The sequence below is a fragment of the Coenobita brevimanus genome, chromosome 64 (assembly GCF_032717465.1).
Source record: "Coenobita brevimanus isolate Jiangsu-jjx chromosome 64, ASM3271746v2, whole genome shotgun sequence".
NCBI classification, from domain to species: domain Eukaryota; kingdom Metazoa; phylum Arthropoda; class Malacostraca; order Decapoda; family Coenobitidae; genus Coenobita; species Coenobita brevimanus.
In genome coordinates this window covers 21,691,967-21,707,959 of record NC_137017.1, presented here as the reverse complement: position 1 = coordinate 21,707,959, position 15,993 = coordinate 21,691,967, and the positions used below count along the sequence as shown (strand labels likewise).

Sequence of the window (15,993 nt, the reverse complement as noted above, 5' to 3'; positions counted from 1 at the left end):
GGAGAGAAAGAACAGAGAAATTAGTTGGAGAAGAACAGGGAGGCTTTAGGAAGGGAAGAGGTTGTGTAGATCAGATATTCATTCTTAGATCTTTAGTGGAAAAGTTTGTAGAGAAGGGAAAGAAGTTGTATGCGGCTTTCATGGATTTGGAGAAAGCATATGACAGGGTGGATAGAGAAGGATTGTGGAAAGTGTTAAGACTATATGGAGTAGATGGGAAGTTGTTGAATGCTGTGAAGAGTATGTACGATGGTGCGAAGGCTGCAGTGCGTGTGGATGGTGAACTAAGTGAATTTTTCTCTTTGAAAGTTGGTTTGAAACAGGGATGTGTCATGTCTCCATGGTTGTTCAATCTGTACATGGATGGGGTAATAAAAGAGGTACAAGGTAGGGTAGTGGATGTTGGAGTGGCCCTGGTGAGAGAGGATAGTGTTTGGAAACTCCCTGTACTGTTGTTTGCAGATGATACTGTGTTGTTGAGTGAAGACGAAGGGGAGCTGCAAGGCTTGGTGGATGAGTTTGAGAGAATGTGTAAGAAACGGAACCTAAAGGTGAATGTAGGGAAGAGTAAAGTGATGGTCTTTGAGAGAGGTGAAGTTAGTGAATGTACAGCGAGGTTGGATGGTGAGGAATTGGAAAATGTGAGTACGTTTAAGTATTTGGGTAGTGTGATGAGTAAAGATGGAGGTTTGGAGGGTGAAGTGCTTGAAAGGGTACAGCAGGGAAGAAAGGTTGCTGGTTCCTTGAAAGCAGTGATAAGAAACAGGGAAGTGAGCATGGAAGTGAAAAAGTTACTACATGACAGTATTGTGATACCAACTCTAACGTACGGAAGTGAAGCTTGGACATTGTTGGAAGGACACAAGTCAAGAGTGAGAGCAGTGGAAATGAGTTATTTAAGAGGAGCCTGTGGAGTCACGTGGAGAGACAGGCTGACGAATGAGGATATAAAGGAGCGTTGTGGTGTGGATGTGGATGTGATAGGAAGCGTTATGAGGAACACACTGAGGTGGTTTGGCCATGTGGAGAGGATGGAGGGTGAAAGACTGACGAAGAGAGTGTATGTGAGTGAGGTGGAGGGGGGAAGAGGGAGGGGGAGGCCGAGGATGAGATGGAGGGATGGGGTGGAGAGGTATATGAGGGAGGGGGGTGTGAGTTGGGAGCAGGGCAGTGAAATGGGGGGGGACAGGGCGACTTGGAGGCGATTTGTTTGTGGCCACCTCAAACGGGATTGAGGCGTCTGGCAATAGATAGATAGATAGTTTTAAGCTGTATTGAAAGTGTATCATTGGCACATTTCACTTGGAGTTTTTCATCAACACAGCCTGTAAAACTTACATGTTTGCTGCTGTGATTAATTTTTCATCCAGGTTCTGCCTCATGGAGCCCCAGTAGGATTAAAATGGTTTTATTTTCAGGAGGCAAGTTTTTGATCAAGTAAATGATAAAATGTACCTCAGTGACTGAACAGACAATAGTTACCACTGTATCATAATAAACTCTTTTTCTAATCCTCTCCTTGTTGTATGTTGCAATTGTGTGCATACAAAAGAATAGCAGAAAGGATAGAGAACAGGAGGGGAGGGAGACAGGTGGAGGGGAGGAAGAGGGTGGAGGGGAGGGAGGAGGAGGGAGGGAGTGGAAGGGAGGGTAGAGGGATGAAAGGGTGAGAGGACATAGAGGGGAAGGAAGGAGGGGTAATAAAAGGGGAGAGATGAGGGTGCGTGGGATGGAGGAAGCTGCTTTTCAGGGAAGGGGATGAGGTGGAGGGAAGAAGAATGGCAAGAGATGGAAAAACAAGGAGGGGAAAGGAAGGAAAGTAAGGAGGGAAAGGAAGAAAGGAGAGAGAAGGGGGGGGGTGGAGGAGAGGAAGGAGGGAGGGAGAAGGGAGGGGTGGAGGGGGTGGAAACTAGTGGGGGGATGGAGGAGGGGAGGGAACAAGTGGAGGGAAAGAGTTTGGGAGGTTGATGGAATTTGCTGGCTTTTGATCACTGGTCAGTCTGGCTTGAACTGTTGGTGGTAAATGATGGTTAGGTTTATGACAAGATTTTTTTCCCTTTTTCATCCATTAATTTCTTTTATGATACCTATTGTACTTTGTATTTTAAACCTTCCTGAGTATTTCTAAAGCTTACTTACATAATTGAAATAATAAAAAAATGGGGAGCTGTGTGTGGACTTTGGGTGTGTGTGTGTGTAGAGTTTAGGGTGTGTATGTGGATTTTAGGGGTGTGCATGTGTGGAAATGTGGCAAAAAACAGCATGACATGAAGGTGAAGTAGTTTGTGGGCACCTTTCCAGCATCAAGGGATTTAGCTGTACAGGACTACCACCACCACAGCTACCAGAACTATCATAGCCACTACTAGAGCAGCCACAACCATCAAATGCTGTTCTGTGGTACACTGTCACTGGAGGGGGCATTTAACTGAATGCTAATTTGGTCAGTAAGCCATAACCATATCTCTTATTTTTTTGTGCATGCTGTGACTATATATATCTTGAGAGGCTTTTCTAGAGGTGTTAGATATGCATATTAACTTTAACAAACCAAAGTGATGATATCTAGGGCTGGTGGCAGTACTGTCAAAGCAGAGGAAGTGTGCCCATGTGTACAGTAGTTTGGTGCAAGGGTGTGGGAAGTAACACCACCTTGGTCAGTGTTTGTGATAAGTTGGTGCATAAGAGATGTCATGGTGAATCAAGCGGAATCAAGTCACTCTGGCCCATAGCTCTTCTGACCCTAGTCACTCTGGTCCCTAGTTTTACTGGCCCTAGTCACTGTGGCCTCCCACCTATAAAAGAAGCTATTTTATTATTTTATTGTTTGATTGAAATGAGTTATTTAAGAGGAGCCTGTGGAGTCACATGGAGAGACAGGCTGACGAATGAGGATATAAAGGAGCGTTGTGGTGTTGATGTGGATGTGATAGGAAGCGTTATGAGGAACACACTGAGGTGGTTTGGCCATGTGGAGAGGTTGGAGGGTGAAAGACTGATGAAGAGAGTGTATGTGAGTGAGGTGGAGGGGGAAAGAGGGAGGGGGAGGCCGAGGATGAGATGGAGAGATGGGGTGGAGAGGTATATGAGAGAGGGGGGTGTGAGTTGGGAGCAGGGGAGTGAAATGGCGGGGGACAGGGCGACTTTGAGGCGATTTGTTTGTGGCCACCCCAAACGGGATTGAGGCGTCTGGCAATAGATAGATAGACAGAGAGATTCTCATCTTTAATGTCAGGACCAACTTGCCTTGTTCCGGGCTTCTGTGCCCCTCTTGGGGCAATATAGGATTGGATGATGGATGGATGAATGGTTAGGTTAGGTTAGTGAGTAATAATCAGGTTAGTTAAAAACAAGTAATAATACAGTCATATCCAAGTTTAATGATGTAATTGGATAGGTGAAACCCCATCATTAGGCGGGGTATTGTATATCAGGAAGGAATTTGAGTGTCAAGCGGAGGGAATGTAAGAAAATGTTCTGGAAAGAGGTAGAGTCAGACAGGGTGGCAATGAAGTTAGTAGGGAAGTGAAAGATGAAAATGGTAGATTACTAGTGGAGAAGGGAGAAAAAGTGAGCAGATGGAGAGAACACTTTAAGGAATTGTTGAACATAGAGAATGAAAGTAATGCAAGTATAAGTGGCTGGGGAATGGCTGGGAGGAGGAGGGAGGTGAGAAGACAGGAAGAAATCAGTAGAATGGAAGTTGTGGAAGCAATGAAGAAAGTCAAAATGCGGATAGCCCTAGGAATTGATGGAGTGTGTGGTGAAATGCTGAAGCATGAGGGGAGAGATAATAGTAAAATGGATGTGGAAGATGTGCAGATTGGCCTGGGAGGAAGGTAGAGTCCCGGAGGATTGGAAGTCGGGTATAATTATTCCTTTGTACAAAGGGAAAGGGGAAAAAGAAGTGTGTGATAATCATAGGGGCACTTGTCTTCTTAGTGTACTAGGAAAAGTATACGGTAGGATACTTATTGACAGAGTTAGGGAAATAGCAGAGGAATTAGTTGGAAAAGAACAGGGAGGCTTTAGGAAGGGAAGAGGTTGTGTAGATCAGATATTCATTCTTAGATCTTTGGTGGAAAACTTTCTAGAGAAGGGAAAGAAATCGTATGTGGCCTTCATGGATTTAGAGAAAGCATATGAGGACCTCCTTAAAACAACAATGTATTGGCCAGGCTACTCAATTTCCTGTTTTCTGTGTCAATGGAGTCCTCTACCGTGCTGCTACAACCTCCAAAGTCGTATACGCCGTTATTCCACTCCAAATAGCTTGAAAAGGAATAGGGTAGCAACCGGTAGGAGAAGGCAAAAATGGGGTCATAGCTCCATCAAACAACGGCGTTCGGTGTTGGGCAGCCACGCTAACCCACGTCTCGAGTGACCAATTTTACGCTCCATGCGCTAACTAGAGTGGGTCTTACTATGAATTTGCTACTTCATTCCTGGGTTAAAATTATGGTGATTTTTACCTATATTTTTTCTTTTATCTAGCATGAAATAATATTTATTTCATCGAAATAGACGAAAAAAGACAATTCTAATCGTTTTTTCAATGCATATCTTGCTATGTGAGTGCTAGTTTGCTACCCTGCACACAGCTGACCTGTGTACACTGCTTTGTTTTCAGCCACGTGTGTGCGTGCCTTCCATGTTTATTGCAACTTCCTTGGATTTTACAGTGTTCAAGAGGGATTTCCTTGTCAACATACATACATATATACAAGCACTCATGAAAAGAATACAGGAAGTCATGCATACATGGAAACATACAAACATACATACTGTACATACACATTTTGTGATATTAAAAGAGTATAAGTCTGTATTGTTAAAGAAACATAAAAAACATAAAAACACATAAAGACATACTGGTACATGCATACACACATTCTCTAGTTATAGAGACATAATAGTTACAAACACACTATTTTTGGGAATAATCAGCATTATTTTTGTATACATAAAAATACATATGTTACATACATACATGCATACAGACACCTGTACACTCATGCATACAAACATACAAACACACATTGTATACATACCAACATACATGCATACATAATGACTTATGTACAGAAATACAGACAAGCACACATTATGCATTCTGGGATTACTTCAGCAATGTTATGTATGTATACAAGAAAACATACATGCATACACTCAATCACACTAACATACAAACATAATACAGACTTAGGAACACACTTAACAAGGTATTTTTTAAGTTAATCACCATTTATTTTTTGTATACATAAATATACATAAATACATACATGCATGTATACAACTATGCAATCATACAAACAAACAAACAAACGAACATTTTTCGCATGGTTGAGTAATTTTTAAACATGATATGTTTGTACCAACCTTACAGGTATTTTAATATATTATGATAGCCTAATAGTGTTGTTATGTTCCAAGATATACTCCCTAGGTTTGTGCTGTATAAAAAAATACATGATCATGCAAATTCATTCATTTTTCAATATTTTGGAGAGTAGGACAGGGCTTTGTTTATTTTAAAATTCATGTTGATCAGACATGTTGTTCTTGAGTTACTGAAGAGTGTAGTATGGAAAACTTTAATTTAAAAAAAGTGGTGCTTACGTCGGTTCTTTAGGGAGGTCCTCATATGACAGGGTGGATAGACAAGGATTGTGGAAAGTATTAACGATACATGGAGTAGATGGGAAGTTGTTGAATGCTGTGAAGAATATGTATGAGGGTGCAAAGGCTGCAGTGCATGTGGATAGTGAACTGAGTTAGTTTTTCTATCTTAAGGTTTGGTTGAAACAGGGCTGTGTCATGTCTCCATGGTTGTTCAGTCTGCATATGGAAGGGGTTATAAAAGAGATGCAAGGTAGGGCAGTGGATGTTGGAGTGGCCCTAATGAGAGAGGGCAGTGTTTGGAAACTCCCTGTACTGCTGTTTGCAGATGATACTGTGCTGTTAAGTGAAGACAAAGGGGAGCTGCAAGGCGTGGTGGATGAGTTTGGGAGGGTATGAAAGAAACGGAATCTAAAGGTGAATGTAGGGAAGAGTAAAGTTATGGTTTTTGAGTGAAGTCAGTGAATGTACAGCAAGGTTGGATGATGAGGAAATGGAAAATGTGAGTACATTTAAGTATTTGGGTAGTGTGATGGGTAAGGATGGAAGTTTGGAGAGTGGAGTGCTTGATAGGGTCCAACAAGGAAGAAAAGTTTCTTGTTCCTTGAAGGCAGTGATAAGAAACGGAAGTGAGCATGGAAGTGAAAAAGTTAGTGCTTGACAGTATTGTGATACCAGCTCTAATGAATGGAAGTGAAGCTTGCACCTTGTTGGAGGGACACAAGTCAAGAGTGACAGCAGTGGAAATGAGTTATTTGAGAGGAGCATGTGGAGTCACATGGAGAGAAAGACTGACAAATGAGAAAGTGCAGGAGTATTGTGGTGTTGATGCGGATGTGATAGGAAGCATTAGGAGAAACACACTGAGGTGGTTTGGCCATGTGGAGAGGATGGAGAGTGAGAGACTGACGAGGAAAGTGTATGTGAGGGAGGTGGAGCGGCAGGGGCAGGGGGAGGGGGAGGCCAAGAATGAGATGGAGGGATGGAGTGGAGAGGTATATGAGAGAGGGGGTTTATGAGTTGGGAGCAGGGCAATGAAATGGCGGGGGAAAGGGCGACGTGGAGGCAATTTGTTTGTGGCCACCCCGTACGGGATTAAGGCGTCTGGCAATAGATAGATAGATAGATTTATATGCTTCTGTTTCAGTGGGAGGAAGTGAACCATTTACAAAGTTGATCTACTTCACAGAATATACTGTCACTCTGTTCCTGTCATCCGTGGGATGGCGGCGTGGAGAAGTGCGGTTACGGGACTTCAAGGCTAAGGCTATGTTTGACTGGCCAGGTTCCTTCAGGTTCCACTTCAAGAGTTATGATCCTGAGTGTGGCATGGTCAAGGAAGAGGTGAGTTTGTGAAGTGGGGAAATGAAGTAAGAGAGATACCAGTACCTTTCTCACCATCCTGTTTTAGGTGTTGGAGAGGGATACCCTCTTGCAGTGACATTTGTATATCTGAATAGCTCTACTACCAAGTGCCAAGTTGTACAAACATTCTTTAGCTCCATCAATATTCCCCCAAAAGAGAATGGTGGACTGCAGCAGAAGGGCAGCTTAAACCTATAGTGTATCAGTTTCATGTCCAATTTAACCTCAAGGCACAACCACCCAGTTAAGATTCATTCTCAGTTTGATCATACCATGTAAGCACACTTATAACCTAGTACCAGTAGGCATCCTTATCCACCCATATCACAAAACACATCATCATCCTATCAACTACTTGTTACTACTTGGCTAATTTGACCGTAACTCAAGCATTATTGTGGGAATCTGTGTTGTGAGAACTACAGAGCCAGTGGGAATAGTGATTTTATTATATTTCTGATGATGGTATTATTATTGGACTCTGTGGTAGGTGGGGGTGCTCACCATTCACTCACTCGATGTAATGCTGCTTCCGGGTGTCTGCCCATTCCTCTCCTCCTTCCTTCTTTTCTTCCATCCTCATCTGTCTTTCTTCTTTCTTTCCTCTCCCTTCTGGCTATGAGTGACTCGACATTGAGTGACAAGCCAAATGGTTTCCTGTACACCAGGAAACCATTTACTGTGCTGGGTGGTAACCATATAACCAAATTATGGCACCTGGTGGTTAAGTGGGTAATTATGGCGTTCCAATCAGATTTAGTCGATTAAGGTTTATAACCAGGGGGTGGTTGGGGTTTATTGCTCAAGTAATGCCACTCAGGGATGAGTGAGGCTGGTCACTTTCATCTTAAATGTCAGGACCAACTTGCCTTGCCCTGGGGTTCTACTCATGGGGCAACATAGGATTGGTTGAGGGTTGGTTATTAATATATCTCCCTGGAGTACTGATTAATCCATGATTTTGTGTTTCAGATTGTAAATGATGACTCTGCCAGATGTTAGTGACCACATCACTGCCCGAATGGAGGACAACACAGGGTGAAGACCAAACCCATATTACTTGTTCTGGAGCAGTGGAACATTTGTCACCACCTGAAGAAAACAGTGAAAAAATTACAGTACTTGGTACTAGCAGGAAGAATATACACAATTTATTCTGACCAATAAAGTTACCAAGGCTGCATTTTTATTGGTGCAGACACAGTGTAGAGACTCAGTGTGCTCATCTCTGGACCAAAATAATGTAGGTTTTGCGCAGGTCATCTATGACTGATCGCCTTGACCTGTGACGTCACATGGGCAACACCTGCCAGGACAACTGTGTTTTGAGCTGCTAGTGTGATGTATAGCCTGCTTTAATTTATACAGTTTATGAGGTTATAGTACTTTTCACTATGTGTGGTGTGTATGGGTGTTTTGCAAAGACATCCCACGATCATTATCTGAGACGGTTTCACATGCCAAATGTTAAAAATAACCATACTATAGTGGATACATTTGTGTGAACAAAGGGACAAGGTTGCTTCCCACGGCCATGTCTATGAAAGGTTTTCCAGTTCTGAACAATACACAAGTGATCTACAAGGCTTCTTGCTAAGGACACTGCCACCAATTTAAAAAAAAAAAAAAAAAAAAAAAAAAAAAAAAAAAAAAAGTTGCTAAAGCCTGCAGCAGTCAGGGATCAAAATCTGCCTACAAATCAACGGAGTATGTAGTGAGTGAATAGTTTTACAGTGAAATGTAATAAGATTATTTGGGAATTTATGTTCAGTTATGAACATCAAATAGTCACGTAACATATCGATAGAATTGTCTTGTCCCTACACGAAGTATTATCACAGAGATAATACAGGGTGTTTGTGATGGGCTAAATGTCTGTGAACCCAGTTATTTCAAATGTAACTCTAAAGCATTATTCTATTGGACTGAGCTGGTGAAGATTTATATCCAAGGGATGGTTGGGGTTGTTGTTCAAGTGGTGCCACTCAGGGATGAGTGAGGCTGGTCATTCTTAAATGTCAGGACCAACATCCCTAGCCCCGGGTTCCTACACTCCTCATGGGGCAACGTAGGCTGGGATGATGGACATAGAGGACCGATGGGGCCTGGGGCAAGGCAAGTTGGTCCTGACATTTAAGATGAGAGTGACCAGCCTTGCTCATCCCTGAGTCTCAAACTCCATGCCCATTATTTCACCTCCTACCTCCCCATTCTTGCCTTCCTCCTCTTTTTTTTTTTTTTACCACATTCCTCCCTATGTTTTTCCTATTTCCCTTATTCCCCTCTGCCTCCCCATGCCTTGGTTTTATTATTTTCGTCCTCCCCACTGTTCCCTCCTGTCTTCCCCTTATCCTCCTCTCCATCTTCCCCTTATCTTCCTACCCTTCCCATCTTCCTTTATCCTTCCCCCTAATCCATCCATCTTTTCCCTCATAACCTGTAGTTTTCTACCTTTTTTTATTTTTATTTTTTTTTTACTGTGTACTTCAGTTCATCAGTGGTGTATTGTGGCTCACAAAGGTTTTCAACTATGCTGTTTATATGGGAAAAATAAAATGTTTCAGTAACAATGCTTTATTTTAATCCATGACAGTATAAGGGCAACTTTCACTCTGAAAAAGGGTACAGACATGTTTGTAGTGCAGCAGTGGCACCATTTACCAGGCTTGTTTTATCAGGGTTCCTCCCGGTAGGAAAACATAAGGTATGCGAAATACAGCTCTATTATTCCTGTGCAGACAAGGTGTAGTTCACATATTTGCTACCAGATGGCAGCACCAGTCTTCTCAGGAACAGCAAAACATAAGCCCCCTTCCCTGTGCAACCAAAGATAGTTCAAAGAATGACCAAAAGATGGCAGCACCAATCATTGTTGGTGCTGCCATCTATTGGTCATTCTTTGAACTATCTTTGCTTGCACAGGGAAGGGGGCTTATGTTTTGCTGTTCCTGAGAAGACTGGTGCTGCCATCTGGTGGCAAATATGTGAACTACACCTTTTGATGCAGACTCATGAACAGCAAAACATAAGGCACCTTCCCTTTGCAGACGAGCTGTAGTTCACATATTTGCCACAAGATGGCAACACCTGTTTCCTCAGGAACAGCAAAACATAAACCCCCTTCCCTGTGCAACGAAGAATAGTTCAAAGAATGACCAATAGATGGCAGCACCAGTCATTGTTAGTGCTGCCATCTATTGGTCATTCTTTGAACTATTCTTCGTTGCACGGGGAAGGGAGCTTATGTTTTGCTGTTCCTGAGAAGACAGGTGCTGCCATCTGTTGGCAAAAATGTTAACTACACCTTCTGTCTGGAGTCAATGTTCGCATTTTTGCCACCAGATGGCAGCACCCGTCTTCTCAGGAACAGCAAAACATAAGCCCCCTTTCCTGTGCAACGAAGAATAGTTCAAAGAATGACCAATAGATGGCAGCACTAATAATGACTGGTGCTGCCATCTATTGGTCATTCTTTGAACTATTCTTCGTTGCACAGGGAAGGGGGCTTATGTTTTGCTGTTCCTGAGAAGACTGGTGCTGCCATCTGGTAGCAAATATGTGAACTACACCTTGTCTGCACAGACTCATGAACAGGAAAAATAGAGCTGTAGTTCACATACCTTATGTTTTCCAGCCAGGAGGAACCCTCTAATAAAAAAGCCTGGTAGATGGTGCCACTACTGCACTACAAGCATGTTTGCTTGTACTTTTTCAAAATGAAAGGATAAGAAAACCTTCAATAACCTCTTGATTACTAAAGAGCCTTCATATTTTCTTTTACCCAGAACTTATATAACATAGGATAAGAAACCTGTTGTAGATGCGTAACTTTATTTGGAAGTGCATAAGAATAAGAACAATAGTTTTTCCTAAGCTGAACAAAATGAATGGCAGCAAGAATGAATTGGAAAAAATGTCGCAGAAGAGGTACGCAGTGTTTTGGGAGAAGAGAGATAGACGTGGGCAATTAATGAAGGTGAAGATACCGAGGGAAATGGGGAGGAGGAAGCCGGGTGTGAGAGGAAAATATGGAGGTGAAAAATACAGAAAGAGGAGTATCTGAAGACAAAAAGCAGTTGAATGGCGGAAGACGGAATGGAAGACTGGAAAGCGAGAGAATAGCAAGATAAGGGGGGGAGGACGAAGAGAGGCTTCATGATGAGGAAGAGCGGCTAAGGGAGGATTAGGATGGTGGAATGACTGATGAAGGAGGAGAAGGGGATGATGTGAGGAAGATACAGAGGACAATGAGGAGGAAAGGAAGAGGAGGTGGTGGAGGAGGCATGAGATGTAGAGGAAGATATGATGATGAGGAGGAGGAATGACATGAGAAGATGAAGTGGGGGAGGGAGAGGCCCAGTGGCATGAGGAAGAGGATGAGGAGAAAGTGGAAGAGGAGAAGCATGACATTATGATAGGAGGAGGAGGAGGAGGAGAGGCATAAGGAAGCTGAGGAGGGGAAAATAAGAAGAGAGAACAGAAAAGATATGAAAGAAGAAAGACAAGATGACATGAAAATAAAGATGGGGGGAATGTGAGGAGGAGAAACAGCAACATAATGGTTAGTGAAGAAGAAAAATAAGGGTACTAGGAACAAAATTAATATGAGAAAATGAGGGAGGGAGAGAGATGAGGGAGGATTCAGAGGTTGTCAATAACAAGCAAAATTAAATGAGAACAATGTGGTATAAAGGGGAAAGTAGTCATCCAAAAAGTTACATCAATTCTTGCCTGCCATGAGCTGCAACAATGTAAACAGCAACATCCAGTGTCGTATTGCCTTCTCTGATGTGTAGTTAGGAGTGCAAGGCTAGGCTACCATATTTCAGTATATATACATATACAAGGGTAGATAACTAGTCTACTTCCTATAGTGGCACTACATGACTGACAAACCTCCACCAGTCACTTCTGAAGACCCATGAAAGGCCATAACTCTGACTGGGACATTTACAACAGACCATATGGTGCTTAACATTCAAGACCGTTAACAGGAAACAGTAAAGTGTGTAACATTTCTCGTAACAGCATAAACATGGGGTATAGGTTTCCCAGGTTGCTCTAGATTTCATCCTTTTCAAATTATTCTGCACACTACACTTTATTATTCTCTCGTATGTTGCTGATGCCAATTATATTACAATGATATAACACCACAGGAGAAAATGTTGGTGTGTGCAAAATTTATAACTAAGATTAGGTGTTCTGAAGTCGTCTGTGCCACCCAGAATATGATCCCATGAGCGATGATCCAAAGGTGAGGAGAACTTGGTATTTAAAGGTGAAAGTGCAGCCAGGATCAACAGGAACTTTGTAAATGCCTACCTGCCATTCTGTACAAGTTATAAGCCTGCTTGCAACACATTTACCATATACAGCAGAGTTGTATATCTTCTTGGTCTTCCGTGCTTCCTTCATGCAGTCCTCTTGTACCCTCTGTATTAAGTCCGTTTTGTCTTGTATCAAGGCCTACACAGTACTGGCCACTTTTTTTTTTTTAATTCCATCTTGAGCCACTCCAATTCATTTACACACTTACCCTTTTCTGTCACCACCACCACCACCACCATCAATCTTACCCTTATTCCAATCTGAGCAAAGTGTAAGATGGCATCATCATCATCATCATCATCATCATTACCAAGAAGAACCTTCATCAACATCTCCTGCTGGAGACAGTCTAATTTTGGACAAAGGCCTCCCTAACCTTTTCCATTATGACATACTGACTGTAAGCCTGTTCTATCCAATCCCAACAAATATCTTTAGCTCACCTCACCATCTTGCTTTCTGTCTGGCTCCCCCCCCCCCACTCACACTCTGGATTGCAAATCAATTCCCATGATTATCTCTACACACCACAACACACTTAACTTGCTCCGCACTATCACAACACAAACTGTCCTTTAACATACTCTCAAGAAAATCTATAGGAATGCTCTGTTGATGTGGCTTAATTCCTGTAGTCCACTAGGTTCATGAGTTTGAAGTAAAGGCAACAAGATGTCAAGATGATAATTATGTTGCCAATTGTAATCTTTAGGTTGGTTTCAGGATCAGGATGATGATGATAATGATGCCCTTTACACCATCTTTAGGTGGGAATAAAAATTTCCGTGAATCAGAGGATAGATTCCAGTCCATATAAGACATTGGCTTTACCATGGCCATCCCCAATATAGGGATTTCTTAGCTGCATCATTTTCATGTATACATGTATGGCATGCATGTAAAGGAGCAACAACAGTACAAGAAATGGTACCTGATCCAGACAGGTAAAATCTTAAGACAGACTTGAAAATGAAAATGAACAAGATGAAAATTAGGTTTAACAAAGCTTCAGTAAGTGAGTATTATTCACTCATCTGAACTATTCATAGCACTGAAACCAAACACATAAAATGGCTTATTCTCACTCCTATTTATCTCATAATAACTACAATGATATTTAGTGCCTGTATGTTTAGATTGAGAATTTAACTTCTTCACTATGCTGATTATTACAGTATGTTCTTGTTACCACTAAACAATTTTATTCATCTCAGATTGTTGTTGCTTAACCTTGGTCAAGCTGGCTAAGCAGGCCCATCAACCACAGATAAGTAACTGCTTTTGTGGGGCTGTCATACTCATACAATACAGTACATACATAGTACTGGTATCTGGCGCCCTCTTGTGACAGACAACACCACAGTAGGATCAGACCAGAATCTTTCCAGTGTAAGGTTCAGGGATATATCGGGAGGTCTGGCTCTCAGGTGCATGCCACAGCTGCTCCAACCAAATTGCACAGCACCAACATGTGTGAGAGCCTTATCAGCACCTCTCTGAAAGGGTCAGAAACAACCTCCTCACAACAGTGCATATCTCCAAAACTGAATGAAGTCATCCAGGACAGCAAGAATAATATAAGGCTGACGTCACAGCAGTTCTGGCAATGCAGTTGTTGTTTTCAGTCCAACATCTGAATTCTAAGAAGTCAGAACTGGTGTTGTGAGAGCATCTGCTGTTGCTGTGCTGTATGTTTCTATTTACCACATACATGTTTGGAATGATGAGTAAAGTACATACCATACTTAATATCAATTTTAATTTTATTGGGTACTTACTTATTTGGTGGTAGGTGGAGGTGCTCACCATCCACTCACTCAATGTAGTACTGCTCTCAGGTGCCTGCCCTTTACTTTCTTCCTTCCTCTTCTGTCTTTCCTCTTCCTTCTGTCTACAGGTGGCTCTACACAGGTGACAAGCCAAATGGTTTCCTGTACATCAGGAAACCATTTACTAAACTGGATGGTAACCATATAACCAAATTACAGAACCTGGTGGTTTTGTGGGTAATTGCGGTGCTCCAATCGGATTGAACGGGTACAGGTTTATATCCAAGGGATGGTTGGGGTTTATTGCTCATGTAATGCCACTCTCAGGGATCAGTGAGGCTAGCCACTCTCATCATAAATGTCAGGACCAACTTGCCTAGCTCTGGGCTCCTATACTCCTCATGGGGCAACACTGGATTAGATGAATGAATGAACTTATCATCATCATCATCATCATCCAATCCTACATTGCCCCATGAGAAGAGTAGGAGCCCGGAGCTAGGCAAGTTGGTCCTGATATTTAAGATGAGAGTGACCAGCCTCAATCGTCCCTGAATGGCATTACGTGAGCAATAAACCCCAACCATCCCTTGGACATAAACCTTCACCAGCTCAATCCGACTGGAGCACCGTAATTACCCACTCAACCACCAGGTGCCAAAATTTGGTTATATGGTTACCAACCAATATAGTAAATGGCCTCCTGGTGTACAGGAAACCATTTGGCTTGTCACTCTGTGCAGAATCACCCACAGGCAGAAGGAATAGGAAAGAATGAAGTAAAGACAGAAGAGGGAGTCACCCACAGGCAGAAGGATGAGGAAGGAATGAAGGAAAGACAGAAGAGGATGGAAGGATGGATGAGAGGTAAGGGCAGACACCCAAGAGCAGCACTACATCGAGTGAGTATTACTTTATTATTTATTCTGTCTTGTACCATGTTTATTTATGTTCTATGGGAAAAAACTTTTAAGCTGTTATTTTTTATATGTTGTCTAACATAATGACTGGGGATGGCTTCTATTAAAAGTAAATTCTTGAGTTAAATCTGTTACAAATAAATTAAAGTTCATGAGGAGTAAATGTACGTCCATGAGGAGAATCTGTGGTTTTCAGAATTTACGGGTTTTGACTTTTAGAAGAACCAAATGGCTGTGATTCTGTGGTTGTTCTGTGTTGTATACTTGTGTTCAGAACTGCTGTGCATCAATACCTGCTGCCTGCATACAACATCTTGACTTACCTCCTGCAATAATTTTACCTCGACCTTACTTCCTATCCCTCATCTTACTTTCATCCAGGGTTGGTGATTTTTTTATTTGAAAAAAAAAAAAAAAAGGAAAAAAAAAAAAAAAAAAAAAAAAATTTTATATATATATATATATATATATATATATAAATATATATATATATATATATGTATTCAATTTATCTGATTTTTTTTGTATTTGGCTTTTCTGTTCATTATACAGCTAATATTTTAAAAGCAGTATAATGAATACTGTTAACTTCATGTCCTGTCTATCCACTGATGGTTCAGGCTGAAAGCCACTGCCCACAATCCAGGTACATACCTGTTCAAGTCCTGTTTGTACACTGCTGGTTAAGGCTGAGTTGCCAGTGGTAAAGACAGCATATTCCAAAGTTGACTATATTACCACACTGAAAATTCTTAAGCTGATGTTATCATGACATGGCCTTAAGTGACCAAGGATAGCCTGCCTAGTCTTATGGCTTTAGTTTTTTATTTATGTCTTATTACTTCAGATGTCCAAATAATTTCAATATTTAGTTACTATCTATCTATCTATTGCCAGACGCCTCAATCCCGTTTGGGGTGGCCACAAACAAATCGCCTCCAAGTCGCCCTGTCCACCGCCATTTCACTGCCCTGCTCCTAACTCACACC

The 15,993-nt window shown here is 41.9% G+C and overlaps 1 protein-coding gene across 1 annotated transcript in view; it reads right to left on the bottom strand.

The window, feature by feature from the left end:
• Window positions 1-13,712: 13,712 nt before the first annotated feature.
• LOC145404705 (uncharacterized) overlaps window positions 13,713-15,993 on the bottom strand; it is a 44,139-nt gene continuing 41,858 nt past the window's right edge. The window contains exon 3 of the mRNA XM_080276256.1: window positions 13,713-13,811. The gene's annotated coding sequence lies outside the window, so the exon portion shown is untranslated. The remainder of the gene's footprint in view (window positions 13,812-15,993) is intronic.